Genomic DNA, 17,135 nt, shown 5'->3' with positions numbered 1-17,135 from the left:
TCCTGGTTAATGCTGGTGAATACCAGTGATTCCTCTCCTGAGCCACTTCTATCTTCTCGTTAATTTTTATTTTGAGAAGAATGTGTGGTTAAATACACTCCTGTTCTTTCCCACTCCCTCCCCCCAGTGGCTTTTTTGCCTTCTTTGGGGGTTGCCCCTCACCTTTTAAATTACTAAAGTTGCCTATCTCTCTCCTGTTGGTTCTCCTCTGCACCTTCCTTATCGGGCTCTTATAATTGTATTGGCAGGCCCTGCCTTATTTGTCCAGTGAACTGACAATTCTTGAGCTGATATCCCATCATATGACCTTTTCATGGAGTGGAAACCAAAATTACTGTGTAACCAGGGGGCAATAAACCACACCTGATAAGATGAAAGGCTTTCGGCTTTTTCCAGATTCTAGATACTGGAAAAACAGTGGGGGTGGTGGGGAAAAGAACAATAGAAGAGGTTAAAAATGGTGCAGTCAGTCGTGATGAAGAATATTTAATTATCTGATTTTATTAATCAAGCTTCTCCCCAGGCAACAGGGTAGAAAAGCAAGCATCTTTCAGAATGGTGACATTCATGGGGTAGAGTGGGAAGTGTTTTTCTTGGTTCCTTTTGCATCCCTCTGCCGTTTTTATAAAGGAGGATCTTGTGCCTTCATGGTTGTGTGACGAGGTGGCAGCTGTTTGTGTGGGTGCAAAAGGTCTTGTGGTCCTCTCCATTAAGCAGGGAACACCTTCTTGTTTCAACCAATGCCTCTTTGGCCAAGCTTTGTCCTCTCCAACTTTGCTGCTGGTGTCTGTAATCCTGGCTGGGCACACGAAAAAGGATGTCTTCCCCTTCTTTGCTTAGGCAGAATGAGAGAGTGGGTAACTTATGGGATGAGAATTAGGTAAGTGTGCTATCTGTATACAGAGGGAAGGGAAAGACAGGTGCTCTGAATCTGCACCCTGGATTAAAACTGCCTATTGAATAATAGGTTTCCCCTTTTTTCCTTGTGATTCCTGATTCAAAGCCCATTAAAAAGCACCAGGAGAAACCTGGTGTATTCTTTTGCAAATGCCTTACTTTCCCTACCGTGTTTGCCTGAGGCACTAAAAAGGGAGCCACTCTTCTTGGTTTTACTGGCCTCCTACAGAGCAAGGGCTTCAAATCTTACTCACTTCTCAGATGTCTTGAGAGTCCTTGACCCAGCCTTCAGTGTACTAATTTAGTATACATGACAATGCCTGAACTTCCTGATGTTTACTGTGCTACCTATTACCTGGAAGTTTCAGGCACAGGAAAACTAGCTCTAGGGACCCCTGTTTCTTAAGTCTCCGTGCTGTCAGCTTTTCCAAAGGTGCAAGAGGGAAACTCGTGGATTTGTCTGCTTCAGTTGTTAAATGAAGCAAGGCCACATTTTCCTTTGCAGTGGAAAGCTTTGGCTTTGGTTTGTTATCAAAACTTATGTGTTCAAGGGGCTAATTTCCTCCTGCAGGGGGAGGAGGATTTGACAGGAAAGTCTGATAGGTCCCAATACTCCTAATGAGACGACTCATATCTTTGGGTAAATTAGCTGGGTAAATTAGCAAAGAGAGTCCCAGGGCAAAAAATACACCTCCTATCTCTTGTCCTTGCCCCAGCTCCACTTTTGCTGCATTAAACAGACACTGTTTTCAAAGGAAGAAACTTAGCCTTCTGACAGAAATACATGTCCTTTCTTGTTGAAAAATTTCTGAAGTAAAGAGAGTTGAGACAGACAGACCCCAAGTTTTCATCTCAGTGATTAAATGATCACACTGGCAACACATAGCCAGCATATCCCCATGTTCAGAGTGTGTGTGCTGCCTGTCTCCACTGCCACCAACTTGCTCTGGGCAGGCACCTGCTGAGACAATCCTGTAGTCCCATGTCACAAAATCAAATTGTGCATGTTTGTATAACTATTCTGTCTCAGTCTGCAACTTTAAACCTCCCTGCTGCTCACAGCGACAAGTTGATTTTCTCTGCATGTTTAAATTAGATGCTCACATGCAAATTTACAACTTGAAAGCATCTTTGTGAAGGCTTTATTTTTGTTCTGTCTCTTTATATTGTTCTTTTTTATTAAAACTGAAGGCAATGCCAACTGAGAAATATATTTTTCTTCTTCTACATGGGAAAACAAAACAAGCACTAAAGTAGGAAACAGGATAAACTCTTGAAAGGGGATTTGAAAGCAGCAGTGTAAGGTTGCAGAAATCCCATGTTTTGTGTACAGAAGTTTCTCCAGAAAAAAATGTAGTTTTGATGTCAAAATGTTTAAGTAGTACCAAAAGACTTGAACGTTTTAGTATTTTTAATACAAAACTAGAAAACCAGTGATAAATACTATTTCATTAACTAAAAAAAAAAAATAAACACTGTCTTTAGAATGACTGCTAGTTTGGAATTTCTTTGCTTTGTATTATGTTAAAATAAAGATGAGTGGCAAAAAATAGACGCTTGAAATGCAAATGAACGTTTTGCAAATTAAAATAGTTCACCTGACCCCCTTTTTCAAATGATTGAGTTGCTGAAATGTAACAAACTATTTATGTTCAAAACAAGAAATTATTTACTTTTAAATTACCAGAAAATGAAGAAGTTATTTTTCTGCCAAGTTCTAATATGATGACTTTTGCATGGTAGTTTGGGGATGTTTTTATATTTCTGTTTGACCTGGAAATGCAGATGACTCTCATTTGTTACAATTATTTGCTACCCATCTAATTTAGTCTATAAATTCCATGAGGCAGGAAACATATCTTCCTCTGGGATTGCTGAGCTCTGAAGGCAACTCTGTACAGCAGAAGGGAGCTGTCTAGAACAAAATCATACCGTGTTGATTGTCTCAGCTCATCCTCTCTTTGCCAAGCAGACCTAGAGGTCCACAAAACCTCTGAGATTTTTAAAATATCGAGTACTTTCAGAAAGTGAAAAACCCTGGATGTATAGACTTGAAATCAACTCGATATCAATACTTTGGAGTTTTTTGTCCAGTAGCACCTATCTCAAATTAGAAGAACTGTGTTTACGCTGTCAGTCATGGAGCAGGACTGTTCCTGCCCCACTGGTCTCTTTCACCGGATAAAGACAATAACAGGATGATATTCCACCTGGTGCCTCTGAAACATCTCCTTTAATCTCCCATTCTCAAATGTGACTCAGAGTCAGAGCTGTCCAGTGTTTATGCACAGCATGGATGCTGCAGCTCACACCACCTCACCTCCGAGGGCTTGTGCTCAGTCAGCTGTTCAGAGCAAGTCAATGAGCTCGGGCAGTCAGAGACACTGGCAGCTGCCTGTGACGGTGCAGCTGCAAATTGCCCACAGCACCCCTGGATCCTCATGTCCCTGTAGGTTGTCTTCCGTCCTTTATGCCTTACTGGACTCCAACAATCTCCCCAGTGACATCTGAACTGCTCTGGTTGTCTCGAAGTTCAACAGCTGGGAGTGATCTAGCATAAAGCCCATGCAGCCTGCTCCTGGAGTCCTTTTCACCTCAGATTTATTATCCCTGTTGTCTCTGCAGATTTCTCAACAAGCTCATAAATTAGAAATATTAATAAAAGGGATACTTTAGGTTTAAACTGATAACATTTATTATGATTTTTTTATGGCACAGTTATTATCAATTGACATTTAAAATGGCATCATAATCCATCAAAGTGAAATGGACTCAGAAAAATATTTCTCCCAAGCCAAAAATAATAGCAACAGCAGGATTGCAGGAGAGGAAGGACACAAACAGTTTGAGCCCAGGTCATTGATTTCATACTTTGGAGGAGTTTTTTAGCAACTTCATCCTCTGTTTAATCCATTCTTACATTTTGCAATGCTTCTTCTCCCCTGCTGGGCCCCTCATGCCCTTTGTAGAAGTTTTTCTATAAAAAATCTTTAGTTAATCCATGATGGGGAGCATTTTGCTTGGAACAGAGCAGGAGCTGTTATATGTGGGAAGGGCTGGAGACATCAAAGGTTGTCCTTTTCATAACAATTCAGACCTCTCTGAGCAGCAATTACCATGGAGAATTGTCCAGCATGGCTATAAACTAGCTTTATTCTCATACTGTTTGGCTGATAGAAAGTTAAAAATAAAGAAGGATGTGCTTAATGAGGTCCATACTTGAAAACATGGGGAGAACAACAATTCTTCCCCCACCTACTGAAGAAGGCTACAGAGTCCTTATGTACCAAAATAAACCAAATTCTCCAGTAAAAAAAGGGGGGGGGAAAGCCCCAGGAATCAATAACAGAGTAAACCAGAAAGTCCATGACCTGTAGCTCATTATTTCAAATTGGTTGTAGTTTGGTAGTGAATAAATGTCCATAGTGATGCATGAAAATGAACTTCCCATGACCCAGAATGGTTCATCATCACCCAGATGTGGAGAAGGCACTGAATCCTCCTTGGAATCACTAGGGCTATGCTGAACTGCTGCTGTTTTGTAGTGGCACCTGCTATTAAAGAATTAGGTCTTCACTGCATATTCCATTATGGAGTTGCCCAGCAGAAGATAATCTTTGAAACAGTGCCATGGCAAGCTGTCTCATTTCCCAGTGAGGAAGAGACTGGCTCTTCCAAACGGGCAATGCAAGCTATCCTCAGGTAAATGCCGGAGAGAAAAGTTCCTAGCATCCCTCGGGATACACTTCTCTCGCTATATTTAAATTAATCTAAATTCAAGAAGTTTAAATTAATTATCTAAAAGTTAGATGAATGGAGTACAGTACACACATCCCCCCCTCCCAAACTGACTATGCAATGCAGAGATTGAGAGTGTGAGACTGACTTTTTTTTTTTTTTTTGTCCTCTTTTTTTAATCACATGTGCACTGGACTGCTTTTTTCCTTGTGTTTATGTGAAGAAAAGGCACAGATGGACCAAGTGAGCATAGCACTCAAGCAGAAGTCAATGAGGTTTAGCTGACCATCAGTGAGTTGGCTGTATGGAAAACTCTCCTGTTATACTAATGGTGTGGAGCTATCAGTTGTTGTCTCATTCCTGAGAAGACTGAATTCTCAGTATTGCCTGGGTACAGTTTCATGGGAAGTAGCCTTCTCATGCTGGACAGATTTTGAGATTTCAAGAGATGCTCCCACACCAAACCAGAACAAAAAGTCAAGCTCTCAAGGACTCAAAAAAGAAATTTGGGTTTTCTTTAGTACATTAGTCTCAGTTCAATAAGAACATTCCATTTTGATCATAATAAAATGTTTTGTCTTGCTGTTGAATTTTCAAATTATTTTTCCACCATAATTAATTTATTTTTAAATAAAGTAGTAATCTCAGACAAGAAAAATTATCTTTTATAGACTATTGGAACAACATGTTTCAAGAATATGAAGAAATTTTTTAATTTTTTTTTTTAAATAGCAGCGAATCCAAACAACACCAGGGTGCTGATGTAGTGCTCTGTGTGTGCAGAGCAAATGCACCTTTGCTGCTGACCCAGTTTCCTGGTTTCATAGATGAAACTGGAAAATCAGCTGTTTGCAAAAAAAAAAACATTTAGGAAAAGTTGTATGATGTATGTTTGTCCTAATCCTTCTGTCTGTCCTGATTGACAGGAGGCATAGTTATATTGTCAAACTCACTTTATCCAAAGCCTTTTCCTTTATTCATGTAGCTACTTTTCTCAAATTCAGCAGTCTGTGAGGTATCCTCAGCAGTTACTACATAGATAATTTATGTGGGAATAAAGAAACTCTATACTGCATGTGCAAGAGGGTTTTTAGCTGTCTGGGATGGTCATGGTGTGTACAAGTTTGCCTTTCTCTAAAATTGCTTTGATTTCCACAAGGAAAAAGCACTACTGTGTTATAAAGTTCCCAACTGGCTCTGACATCTGCACAGATTTTAACCAGGCAACACCTTCCACATGACAGGCTTAGCAAACAGCATTGTGAAACAGTGCTTTAGTTGCCACTAATTAATTCAATGTTCAGGCTGACAGAGCCAGCATTAGAGGATCACTGCTTGAACCATTTCTGCCTCTCAAAGCCAAGCAGAAGAGGGCAGCATGTCCTGTGGGATAGCACTCCGGGGCTGCGGCAGCCCTGGTGGGGAAGCGGGAATTGTCTTACATCCTCCTCTTTAAGTCGAATCGTCGCCATGATAAAAAGATGTCACAGAATAAAAAGTGGTATTCTTATTCACCTGATTTGCATGCAAAGATTCTCCTTCAGTTACTTGACACAGTAAAGCCAAGAACAGACTTGATTTTTCCCATAGATGGGTTTCTGCAGCCTTGCAGAGTAGGAAAGAATTACAGAAACAGTCGGATAGAATAGAATAGAATAGAATAGAATAGAATAGAATAGAATAGAATATTTTTATTAGGAGGGACCTACAATGAACATCTAGTCCAAATGTCTGACCAACTCAGGGCTGAGCAAGTTAAAGCATGTTATTAAGGGCATTGTCCAAGTGCCTCTTAAACACTGCAGCATTGACCACTTCTCTAGGAAGCCTGTCCCAGTCTTTAGCCACCCTCTTGGTGAATAAATGCTTCCTAATGTCCAGTCAAACCTCTCCTGGCTCAGCTTTGAATTATTCCCACGCTCTCTAGTACTGGACACCAGGGAGAAGAGATTGGCACCTTTCTCTCCAATTCCCCTCCTCAGGAAACTGTAGAGAACTTACAGTATCTATAAGGTAAGCCAGTAAATTAAAATCAGTTAAGGACTGGTCACTAAAGCTCATTTTTCAGGTGACTTATTCTAGAAAGCACAAGAGAAGCTGAGAGTTTTCCTGTGTTCTTTAAACTTCAGTCTTCCCAGCACCCAGACATACAGTTTTAAAGAAATTAATAATGGGGAAAGTTACAATCATGTCCTCAGAGCCATACAAAGGGAATCCCCAGAGGAGAATAAACTCTTGTTGACAGAGAAGTGAAAGCAGTAGATAAAAAAAGTCTCGGTAGCAGGAGGAGATTCTGGGCAGGAGCAAGAAACATCAGCAGAGTAGACTTGAGATAATATCCTTGTAACCTGTCCTGTCGACACATCATCTTCATCACTGCTAAAATTCAGGTCAAACTCCGTGAAGAGAGAGTAAAAGAAATTGCATTGTAGCAATTCATTAGTTCTGCTTACAAAACCTGGGGAAAATGTCACTTCCAAATTTAGACAATACATCAAAATTTCACCCTCTGCCAGGGACAGTCGTGACAAGCTGTCCAGATGGCAGAATGGCAAAGCAAGCAAACAGTCCGCTGAGACCCTGGAAAATCTTGAGAGAGCACAAGATATCCATGTACAGACTAGAGAAGGAAAAATATCGCCTACAGGCAGACAAAGGAGACGTTCATCCACTTACTGAGGAGGTACGAGACCCTCCTACCTGGCAGAGCTCTTGTATCTCCCAGGATCCTTCCCTCCACTTTGGTAACATTGCAACTTTCCCTGTCCTGTCCCTGGGGATCCTGAGAAAATGATGAAGTCCACAATATTCCTAGGCTTTCAGCATTTTGTTTTGTTTAATGGGCTCCAGTGGGAACTCCTATTAATCCACTCTAGAGAGAAGAGCTTTTTGGTTTTGTTGCTGCTGTTGTTGTTTGCCCCCTTTTGCCTGAGGCAAGTAATGAATTATGTGCCTGATTTTTTCCTCGCTCCTGGACTTCTCTGTGATGTCCCATGGGGACCCATTAAGAGCTTCCTTGCTGCATCCCTCTAGAGAAAGACCAAGTGCTGAAGTGGGAAAGGCAGGGGTAGAAAGAGGCTCTTGTGACTCAGGGGATGACAGGATCTTTGGAAGGCAGCAGCCAGTCACCATTAGGGTTTGGAAAGGGGCAGGACATCTCCAAAGCTACATAGGCACATGGGGTTCTGCTGGGGAATTGAGTTGCATACCAGAATAAATTGTCCTATTACAGGGCAAAAGCATGATTTGGGGGTTTTTTCTTCTGAAGCTGCTCTTTGAGTCATGGTATTTCCATTCACGTAGTGGCACAAGAACTCAGACTTCAGGGAAATGAACACTTCTGACCTGCAACTGACTGCAGATCCTTCTGTGATGTAACCCATGAACTACACAAACTTGGGCCAAAATTTAGCTCCAGCTGCTAAAGCTGCCTATGCCTTTGGGGCAGAAAAGCCCTGGTTTGGTTCCTCTGAGTGACATCTAACATAGCCACTTTAACACGTTTCAAATAAATTTCCCGCAAGAAACCATCTCATGTTTTTATAACCACAGACATTTTAAATACATTTCTGTATTTTCTCATGTGCCACTGACACAGGCTATGAAAATGGTTTAGGCTATATATAGTTGGGCTTTTTTATTTTCTCCCTTGCAGTTTGTTATAGGAAAGCAAGATTTCTGCAGTGATGTGCCCACCTGGTATCTTTTCAAGTGCACTGTCTGATTTTTTTCCATAAAATTACATACCAGAAAGTCCATCTAAAGAACCTTAGTAGCTGAGGCTGCAGAGTCAAGGACTGGAAAGCTAAGGCAATGCCAGACTTGAGATTTCTTCTGCTCATACATTAAGAGGCAGATGCAGTAGGACATACTAAAAGCTTTTATAGACGGGCAGACTCCTGCAGAAGATAGGATGATCTTTCTCACAGGCAGGACTGATGAATTACCTGAAAAGTGACTCATTTGCATGAACTCCTTCAGCTGTGGCCTCCCATCCCTTCCCTGTGCTCATTTTGGCCCACTGTCTGTATCCTCTGCAAGTCCCAGTAGGTACTAAAACCATAGTGGCTATGACACAGATCATGGCACTCTGATACAGATGGAGAAAGAGAAGGAGGAGGCAGCAGATGAGGATTGTCTAGTTCAGGCAACTTTTGAGGGGTAAGAAAGGGTATTTTTTCAAGCCAGAAAGGAGGAGACAAGAGCCCTCAGGCAGATGACCCCTACCTGTGGTTTACTCCTGGCTCATTAAACCTCCGTTGGTGATGAGCTGTCAGTCACAGGTGAGGCACTGAAAAGGGCTACAAAAGTAATGTTATTTTCTGATCCAGTAAATAATTCCACAGTCTACTCTGAGGAGAAAATGAAAATTTACCCCAACCACACATCAACATAGTGCAGAGCAGTTGAGCTGTGTATGACCAAAACAAGGCACTGAGGAATCCCCTGCGCAGCCAAAGAGGAATCTGGCCATGGATTTGTGAGGGTTGTTAGGGGCAGCTGGTGAAGGGTCTGTCTCTCTCCCCCCACCTCTGTCTACACTAGTGATAATGTAACAGGACAGTTAGTTTCCTTTCTGACTGAATACTGAAGCTTATTTGCAGTATATTTGCCAAAAATAAAACCAACTATCTGAAAAATTCCATTTAGTTGTCTTATTATAGGAGTAAGTTTTGAAAAATGAAAATATTTTCAGATTGTCAGTGCTCTTTTTATGGAATCCATGAAAGCTGAATTTTTAAAAATGAAAAATCTTTTCTGTCTTCTTTATTTATTTAGGAAAAAAAAAAAGTCCCTGTAATTTCCTTTTAGCTTTAGGTACAGCCCTTCCCTCTGCTGGACACTGACAGCAGATTCAAGCAGATGTTGCTCTATCCGTGACATGCAGGTTTTCATTTCCAGCTTTCCTTCATGGCCAGGAGGGCTAAAGGCATTTCTTAATAAGGAAAGCACAAATGTTGTTGACATCAAAGCAGAGCTGGAGCCCCGGGCACATGCCTGTGCATTAATCTGTCCTGAGTATCATGTAGATTTGTTCCTCTGGATCTGCAAAGGCAGGTACAGCCTTGTGCTTTATCCACGGGAACTTTCTTGCAGACTACATACTAATTGCCATCCCTGTACTGGTGACATGTCTAGGTGAATAAGCAAGACAGTCACTGCCAGATTTGGCAGGATTTTTTTGGTAAATACCTTCTAGATTTTGTTTACATGGTAGTACACTAATAGTAGAGGTGAAAATGAGATTAATGATAAAATGATAAAATAAAAATCACTTTTTATTTTAAAGAGTAAGTTTCTATTACTCTTTTGATAAACTATTGAGAAAATGGAGTGCGAACTCACATTATTTTTACATCTCCACATCTGCCACATTTAAATCAGTGCTCAGTTATCAATACGTGTCAGGTTACTTGACTAACAATAGTGACATGGGAAATACATCTAGACCCCACTTCATACTCTGGCATTGGTTATTTAGAAATCGTACTAAATAAAACCAAACTCTAGTGCCAAATAATTTGAATGCGGCATTCAAGCATCCTCCTGCTTATACCTGAAGATATATGGTTTCACTTAAAACAATAAAAAAATTTATGAGCCCAACTTGACTCCCATAAAAGTCAAATAAAATGTTTCTTTGGCTGAAATGGTGGTTGGAACAAGCTTGCGGCATGTCTGTATTTTTTGTTAATACAAAAGTGTTAGAACTACCAAATGTATCTAAAATATTAATTTTCTGAGACTGTATTTTGAATTCAAAAGTTCTGAAGATGCACATATTGGACTTGGGGCTTAAGAATATAATAGAAATATCACATTCCAATAAAAATCCACCTCAGGTATAACAAACTAAATGTCTAAATATTCAGTTTGCTCCACCTTAATACATCACAGCTACACAGCAGTAATAAAATTGCACACACACACATAAACACAGAGTCATATATAGCCAAGGACTTTTTTTCTCTTGATAATGCAAGGTAGTAGTGGCACAGATGGCATAACACAATTCACAGAAAGGATTAACACAGCTGGCACTGAATACATTTGAACCAGTGTGAAGGAGGATGCAGCAGAAAAAAGGATGCAGTGAGGGACTATGTCTGCAAACATGTTCCTGACAACATCCAACAGCAACTATGTTCCACTTGGGATGCTGCAGCACCGTGTTGGTGTCCTCTTTGGATGTGAAAATAGCATACTGGTCATGTGGAGCATCCACAGGTTATTCTGTGCAGTTAATATCCAGCCTAGATAATGGACATACAGAGCATCAAGAAGAGCTGCACCATAATCTTTTTTATCACCTGCTTCACCTTCAAAAAGGGTAATTTCTGCCTTCCACAAAAATCTTTTGACTAAGAGCGTTTCACCATTTGTAACTGAGCTAATAAAATTCAGAATACTTCAATTCAAAGAGAGTATAAATATCCTTAGTGTGTGGACCCTGCCAGACTCCACTTTTAAAATAAATATTAATCCAAGTTGCATATTTCTTCTATTTGCAACTGCAGCAGGGAGAAAGATGAGAAAACAACATCTTAAATCTCATGTACAAGCTGGTTGCTTAACCTGGTTCATGCCTGCCCAATTTGCAGTTGCTTTTTAGTGCTAATGGTCAGCTTCTCCTTTCACTATTGTTTCCACAGTGAATTGTTGATAAATCTTCCTGGTGACATTTTAGAAGACCAAATACACAGAGAGTGGTTTAAAGACACAAAGAGATACAGTTTGCATAAGCTTGTGTCTGTGAGGAAGCTGTGGAAAGTGCAGCTTGAGAGTGTTTTAATTTGCTTCCTGAGAGAGAAAGAGAATGATATCAAGGGTTGTTTTTTTGTGTGGTTTTTTTTGTTTGTTTGTTTTGTTTTGTTTTGTTTTGTTTTGTTTTGTTTTTTTATATATAGCAAGCCAGGCTGGATGGGGAATTGAGGAACTTGGTCTAGGTGAAGGTGTCCGTGCCCATGGCAGGTGGGTTGGAACTAGATGATCTTTAAGGTTCCATCCAACCCAAACCATTCTATAATTCTATGATATGCTTAGCCACACTCTTCATGACAAAAAACAACTAACAAATGATCTATGTAATTTTATAATCCATGTAGTCAAATTTCCTACCTGGGGTGCTGGCTGAGTATCCTCTGACCACAGCTCAAGTACTGGACTTCAAGTGCCCTAGAGACCTTTGCATGTGGAGGAAATAAGGTTAATGCCCTTCCTGCACGCCTTGTATAGACTTAGTTCACGGCTGAGAAAAGCACTAGGTGTTGGATCACAGTAATACAGTGCAGTGGCTGCATTTGGAGGAGCACAGACAAAAGGAGTAAAGCCATCTACAAATTGTGCTATGTACCTGATTCATGTGTTAGTTGGCCTGGATTATCAACCTGATAAGGTTTTTGCTTTTTGGCTTACAATTGCAACTGTTACAAAGCGTTCTGATCAAGGCTGATTTAATGCGTCTTTTGGCACCTGAAGTTTCACCCAGGCCAAATAGGACACATGCTAGGTCAGAGGAAAAGGGAATGGCTCTGTGTCTTCACAGACCCTCTTGCACATCATGGCTGCATTCAGCCTTCCAGTGGGTCCTTTCCTTGCAGTCCAAGCATATGTCTTTTGAACCAGTAGTCTGCAGTCATGAGTAAAGGCTGGAAGCTGTAAGCTTGGAAACATGCTCCGATCTGATGGAATTTTTTACTATTGTTGATGCCAGTCATATTATTCACTGACTTTGCATCCTGTGCTTGTTTAATTCTCCAAAATGTAGCTTCCAGCTGAACTTCTCAAGGCACTAGACAGAGTTTGCAGCTCACCTCTCTTTAACACCAAAGAACTTCCTTGTGCTGGGTACTGTAAAAGTATAGAAGAAGGAAACACTTGTCTGGGTAAGATGAGAAGTATCCAATTAATGCAGTGATCTTAAAAAAAAAGTTACAAAAATCTTTTATGTCTTCGTGCTGGTCTTGGCAGAACTGGGCTGTATTGAGATGAGCTAAACTGTGGTTGTACTTTAAGCAGTTGTATCTGAACTTTCTTTTAGGTGCATCAGGGCATGTTAGCACTGTGAAGTTCAGAGATGTACAGGTTGGTTTCAAACATGTTGCCTCCTTCACAGAGTTGTGCTGAGCTTTGCTGTACTATGATGTTGCTTCTAAGTCCTGTGTAACTTATCTCAGTTAACACAGACTCCCAAACAGGCTACTTAATCTTGTTCTCTCGTGTGAGCCTGAGGAAGTAGGGTTTTTTTACAGCACTGGCTTTTGCATCAACACACAGTGCTGCCACAGGTGAGGGAGATAAACCCCCCCATTCTCAGTGCCTTCTTTCTGAGCAAGTGAAGAATTGTCTAGAAAGCTACTTCTTTCTCAGCTTTTCTGAGTCTGCACTCTACACCACACATGGCTGGTCTGCCAGCAGTTAGCAGCATGCTAACAAAAACACTGAGATCTGAGTTATGGTAGGTTCCCAGCTGAAATGCTCTACCCTGGCAGGGTCCTGGGCTCCCCGTCCTCTAGCTATACATCTTCAGGTTCTTCAGTTAATTTTTCTTCTTTCACCTCCCTTCAGAGGAGATGTGAAAAAAAGAGTAAACAGGAATTTTCGTTGTTTCTTCCCCCCCCCGTAAAATCATTCATCTCCCCCTGTTGCTGGGACGCACATACATTCTAGAGGGCTGTGACAGTGCCATGGCTTGGGAAGGTCTATGTCAGCGAGTGCAGCAGGGTACGATTGATGGAGTGAGCAGGGATTTGGGACCGTGCAGGGCGGCCGCCGGCAGAGGGAGCCGGGCGCACGGCCGGCCCGGAGCCTCCCATGGCACCGGGACCCGGGCGCCAAATCTGAGAACTCCCGGCGGGGCGAACGAGCTGCTCCTGCGGACCCAGCGCAGGAAGCAAACTAAAACTATTCGTCTCGCCTCCCCCCTCTGGCCTGGGTTTGGGAAGGGGAGTTTTAGTAGAAAGAAGTTACGGGTGGGCATAAGTCTCCACGAGGATCAGGGGAAAGTCACACAGCCTAAGTACCCCTGAGATACCGGGCAGTTTGGAGACTGTTGATCTGGGGATCTTAGAAGGTAGGGGCAGTTTCACAGAAGAGGATGGTTGTTGGTGTGGTCCCACAGGCACAGCATGCCTCTAAATACTCTCCTTGGAAAAGAGGTTGATAGTGAATTGGCACATCCAGCTGCTGACATCACATTATTTACGATAGTCACAGCTAAAACTGTTTGTGAAGGCTTGAAGAAGGAGCTCAAGAAACTGAGTGATTGGGTAATAAAACGGCAGATGAAATTCAGTGTCAATAAATGCAAAGTAATACACATGGAGGAAAACAACCTTAACTATACATTCACAGTGATGGACTCTAAATGAGCTATTACCACTCAGAAAACAGATTTGGGAATCATTACACATAATTCCTCAAAAACTATCAGCTCAAAGCTAGCAGTGGTCAAAAAGACAAATGGAATATTAGAAATTATTAGGAAAGAAATAGATAACATAATGAAAACATACTTTTTGTTACCATGCAAATCAATGCTGTGCTCACATCTTATATACTATCTGCAATTCTGGCATAATAAAAAAAGTAAGAGATAGGTGTGGAAAATATAGACCTAGAAACTTCACGAAGAAAATTACAAGGTCCAGTGGAGGGAGGGAACAATTTATTAGACAGGTGGTTTAAAAGAAGCACCATAAGTTTTCAAGAGACAACACTACTGCGGAAGTCATTGTCACAGGAAATTTTGAAAGTCCACATGAAATTAAATTAAAACAAAAGTTGTTGGCATTAGGTCAAAAAAGGTTGTATTTTTCAAGTGATGCAGACATAACTACAAGCTCAGGTAATAACATACTTTCTAGCTGCTGGAAAGGCATGGGGATAATCACTCTATCCCAGCCTTGCTTCTGCTTGTTTTGTTTTTTTTTTATCTGTTGGGTTGCACAGACCTTTGCTTTTAACCATCAAGGCCATACTTATATCATTGTCCTGAAGATAGAGAAATATTTTGGTCCTAAGGAAAATCAATGACAGAATTCATTGATTTCAAGAACAGGAAAATCACTTCTGCCTTTAGCTGGGTCATGTCTCACTGTGCGAGGTGTTGCACTGATTGAAGCAAGACTGAAGCAAGACTGCTGGCACAGCATGAGCAGTTTATAACAGGTATCTTTGAGCTACCCAGAAAGCAGCAGTGACTGCGAGTGGGATTCACTTCAACTGACTTTAGCCGATGTTGCAAAGCAGGTGCTTGTTCTTTAGGCAAGTGAGGTACTTCTTCCTGTCACAGTGTGTCCACAGTACCAGTTTTGACAGAGAAAACAAAGACAAACACATATCATGTTCCCAGAAAAAAAACCGACTGAAACATCAGGAGCATAAGTTCATCTTGCCTGGTCTTCAGCATCTGAAATAGGAAATTAAGATGGTGTTTGGACACCTTGAGGTAAAGACATCAGGGGAGAACTAAATTTCCCTGAGGAAAATAAATGTGATACTGTTTGCCTTTGTAATGTAACATGCTTTTCAGGTGTCTCAGTGATAGAATGAGTTAGCAAAACCCAGAAACAGTATTTGCATTAGAAGCATGAGTATTTCTATTTGTTGCTTGATTATTAAATAGGGATCCTACTTTAGGTCATTAGTGAACTACTGCAGAGCTGTACCTGCTTTGCCTAGCCAAAGTTTTATCCCTTTCTTTTGGAGAAAGACCTTCTGCCAGTGAGGAAGCATCACTTCTCGGGACTGGGTCCTGCCTACTGGAGTAAGCATGTCTTAGATTAATAGCAGGCAAAACCAGAGCAGAATATTGCAGAAGGCAATACAGAAGAAAGAATCCTTTAAGCTGTATGTTTTAGAAAGGCAGGAAGGAGGGGACTAGGCTTTGTGTAATCTTTTCCAGGAATATAGATTATCTCTTCCTTTTCTTTCATTTTAAATTTACTTATGTAGTTGCTGATCTCCAGTTCTTCCCCTTGCACTGAATTTTTTTCTGTTTTCAAGAGAAAAGGTTAATGAATCAGAGACTTTACAGTAATGAAAACCTAATATGTTTGTTCCAGAAATACTTTAAAAATGGAAGACACCATTTCAAAATCCTGAAGATTTCGTGGTTTAGGAACATCCCTCTAATTCTCTCCAGATCTCAAGCTTTATGTACCTTATTTTTAAAACGGTCAATCACTGAAATTTTTCCATAGAGAAGAAATATGTTATATACACATATGTATGTGTTTATAAGCAGAGAGAAAAATAAAGAGATAATCATCTTTTCAGAAGCGGGTACATAGGATCTGGCAGTCAGCTAGTTTCTTTGGTATGTACAATTAACTCATTAATTATCATGCACTGAAGTGGTGCTTAGCAGCTGCCACTAAAATTGAAGGTCCCTTGTGCTGTATCTGCAAAAACTGAGGAAGAATCCTAGCCTTGAAGTCATCAGTGCTTAACTAGATGAGAAAAACCATGGCAAGAAAGAGGAGATGTCTCCTCTGTTTAATTTCACTTAAATAGCCTCACAGTTTCTAAAGGAACATTTACCCAAAGCAGTGCTTGGTCAGAGATACCTGATCAAGCTAGTGTCTCAAAATGTTCCAGGGCAGTACTGTGTAGAGACCCTAGAACAAGCCCCAGATCCAAAAAAAGCCTCACAGATGTGGTGCTGGGCTCTACCAGAGTACCTCCTCTGACCCAGATTGGTGTGGGAGAGCTGCCAGGCTGGTGTGGCTTTCATCTCCATAGCAAGTCTGTGGAGCACTGGGAGAAGAGCCATCACTCATCTTGCCTTCAGTCACAAAGACAACTAAAGTGGTATGGCTGAGGGCATACAGAGGGGCAGCACTAGAATAAATTACAGACCTGCCTAAATCTTCTGAATGAAGAGCTCCCAGTCCAGCAAACCTTATTCACGAGTGTGGTCACATCTGATTTCATCTATTTACTGTGAATGGTGCACTGTCTCGGGGAAGGAAGCATGTGTTTCTGCAGTGTATGTTGATTTTGGCAACACCTACTGTTTCAGTACAGTTTCTGGGTACTACCTTTTAAGTTTTTAAAAAAAGAAAAAGGGTTGCCATTAGCGCTCAGTGTTATTTCAATATGATGGTAAAGCGTGCATTAAAAATGCATAGGTAGGTTAGATACTTAATATTCAGCTGGTGTTCTGGCACACTCTGAGGGCATGAACTGTAGCCAAGAACATATGGATTCTTAAAACTGTTTCCTGTGCTAAATCTCAGCATCAGCCTGTCCATAAGTAATGAGGAGAAGGATGATGTAAAATAATGGTATTGTTAACATACTGTCACCTCTCCCTCCCCCACATTTTTAAAAGAAATATATTGAAAAAAAATTCATAATGCACATGGCCATCTTTCTCATGTCTTTCTTTCTTCCTCATCCTGATGGAATCAGTGCTCTATATTACTTCTTAGATTCAAGAGATTATGGCAATCTTCTCTCTTTTTTCATTAGTTGAGCTGATTCCATGCAAAAGC

This window comes from Manacus vitellinus, unplaced genomic scaffold (genome assembly GCF_001715985.3).
Source record: "Manacus vitellinus isolate BGI_N305 unplaced genomic scaffold, ASM171598v3 scaffold_5_pilon, whole genome shotgun sequence".
In the NCBI taxonomy this organism is placed as follows: Eukaryota; Metazoa; Chordata; class Aves; order Passeriformes; family Pipridae; genus Manacus; species Manacus vitellinus.
This window is presented reverse-complemented; position numbering follows the sequence as displayed.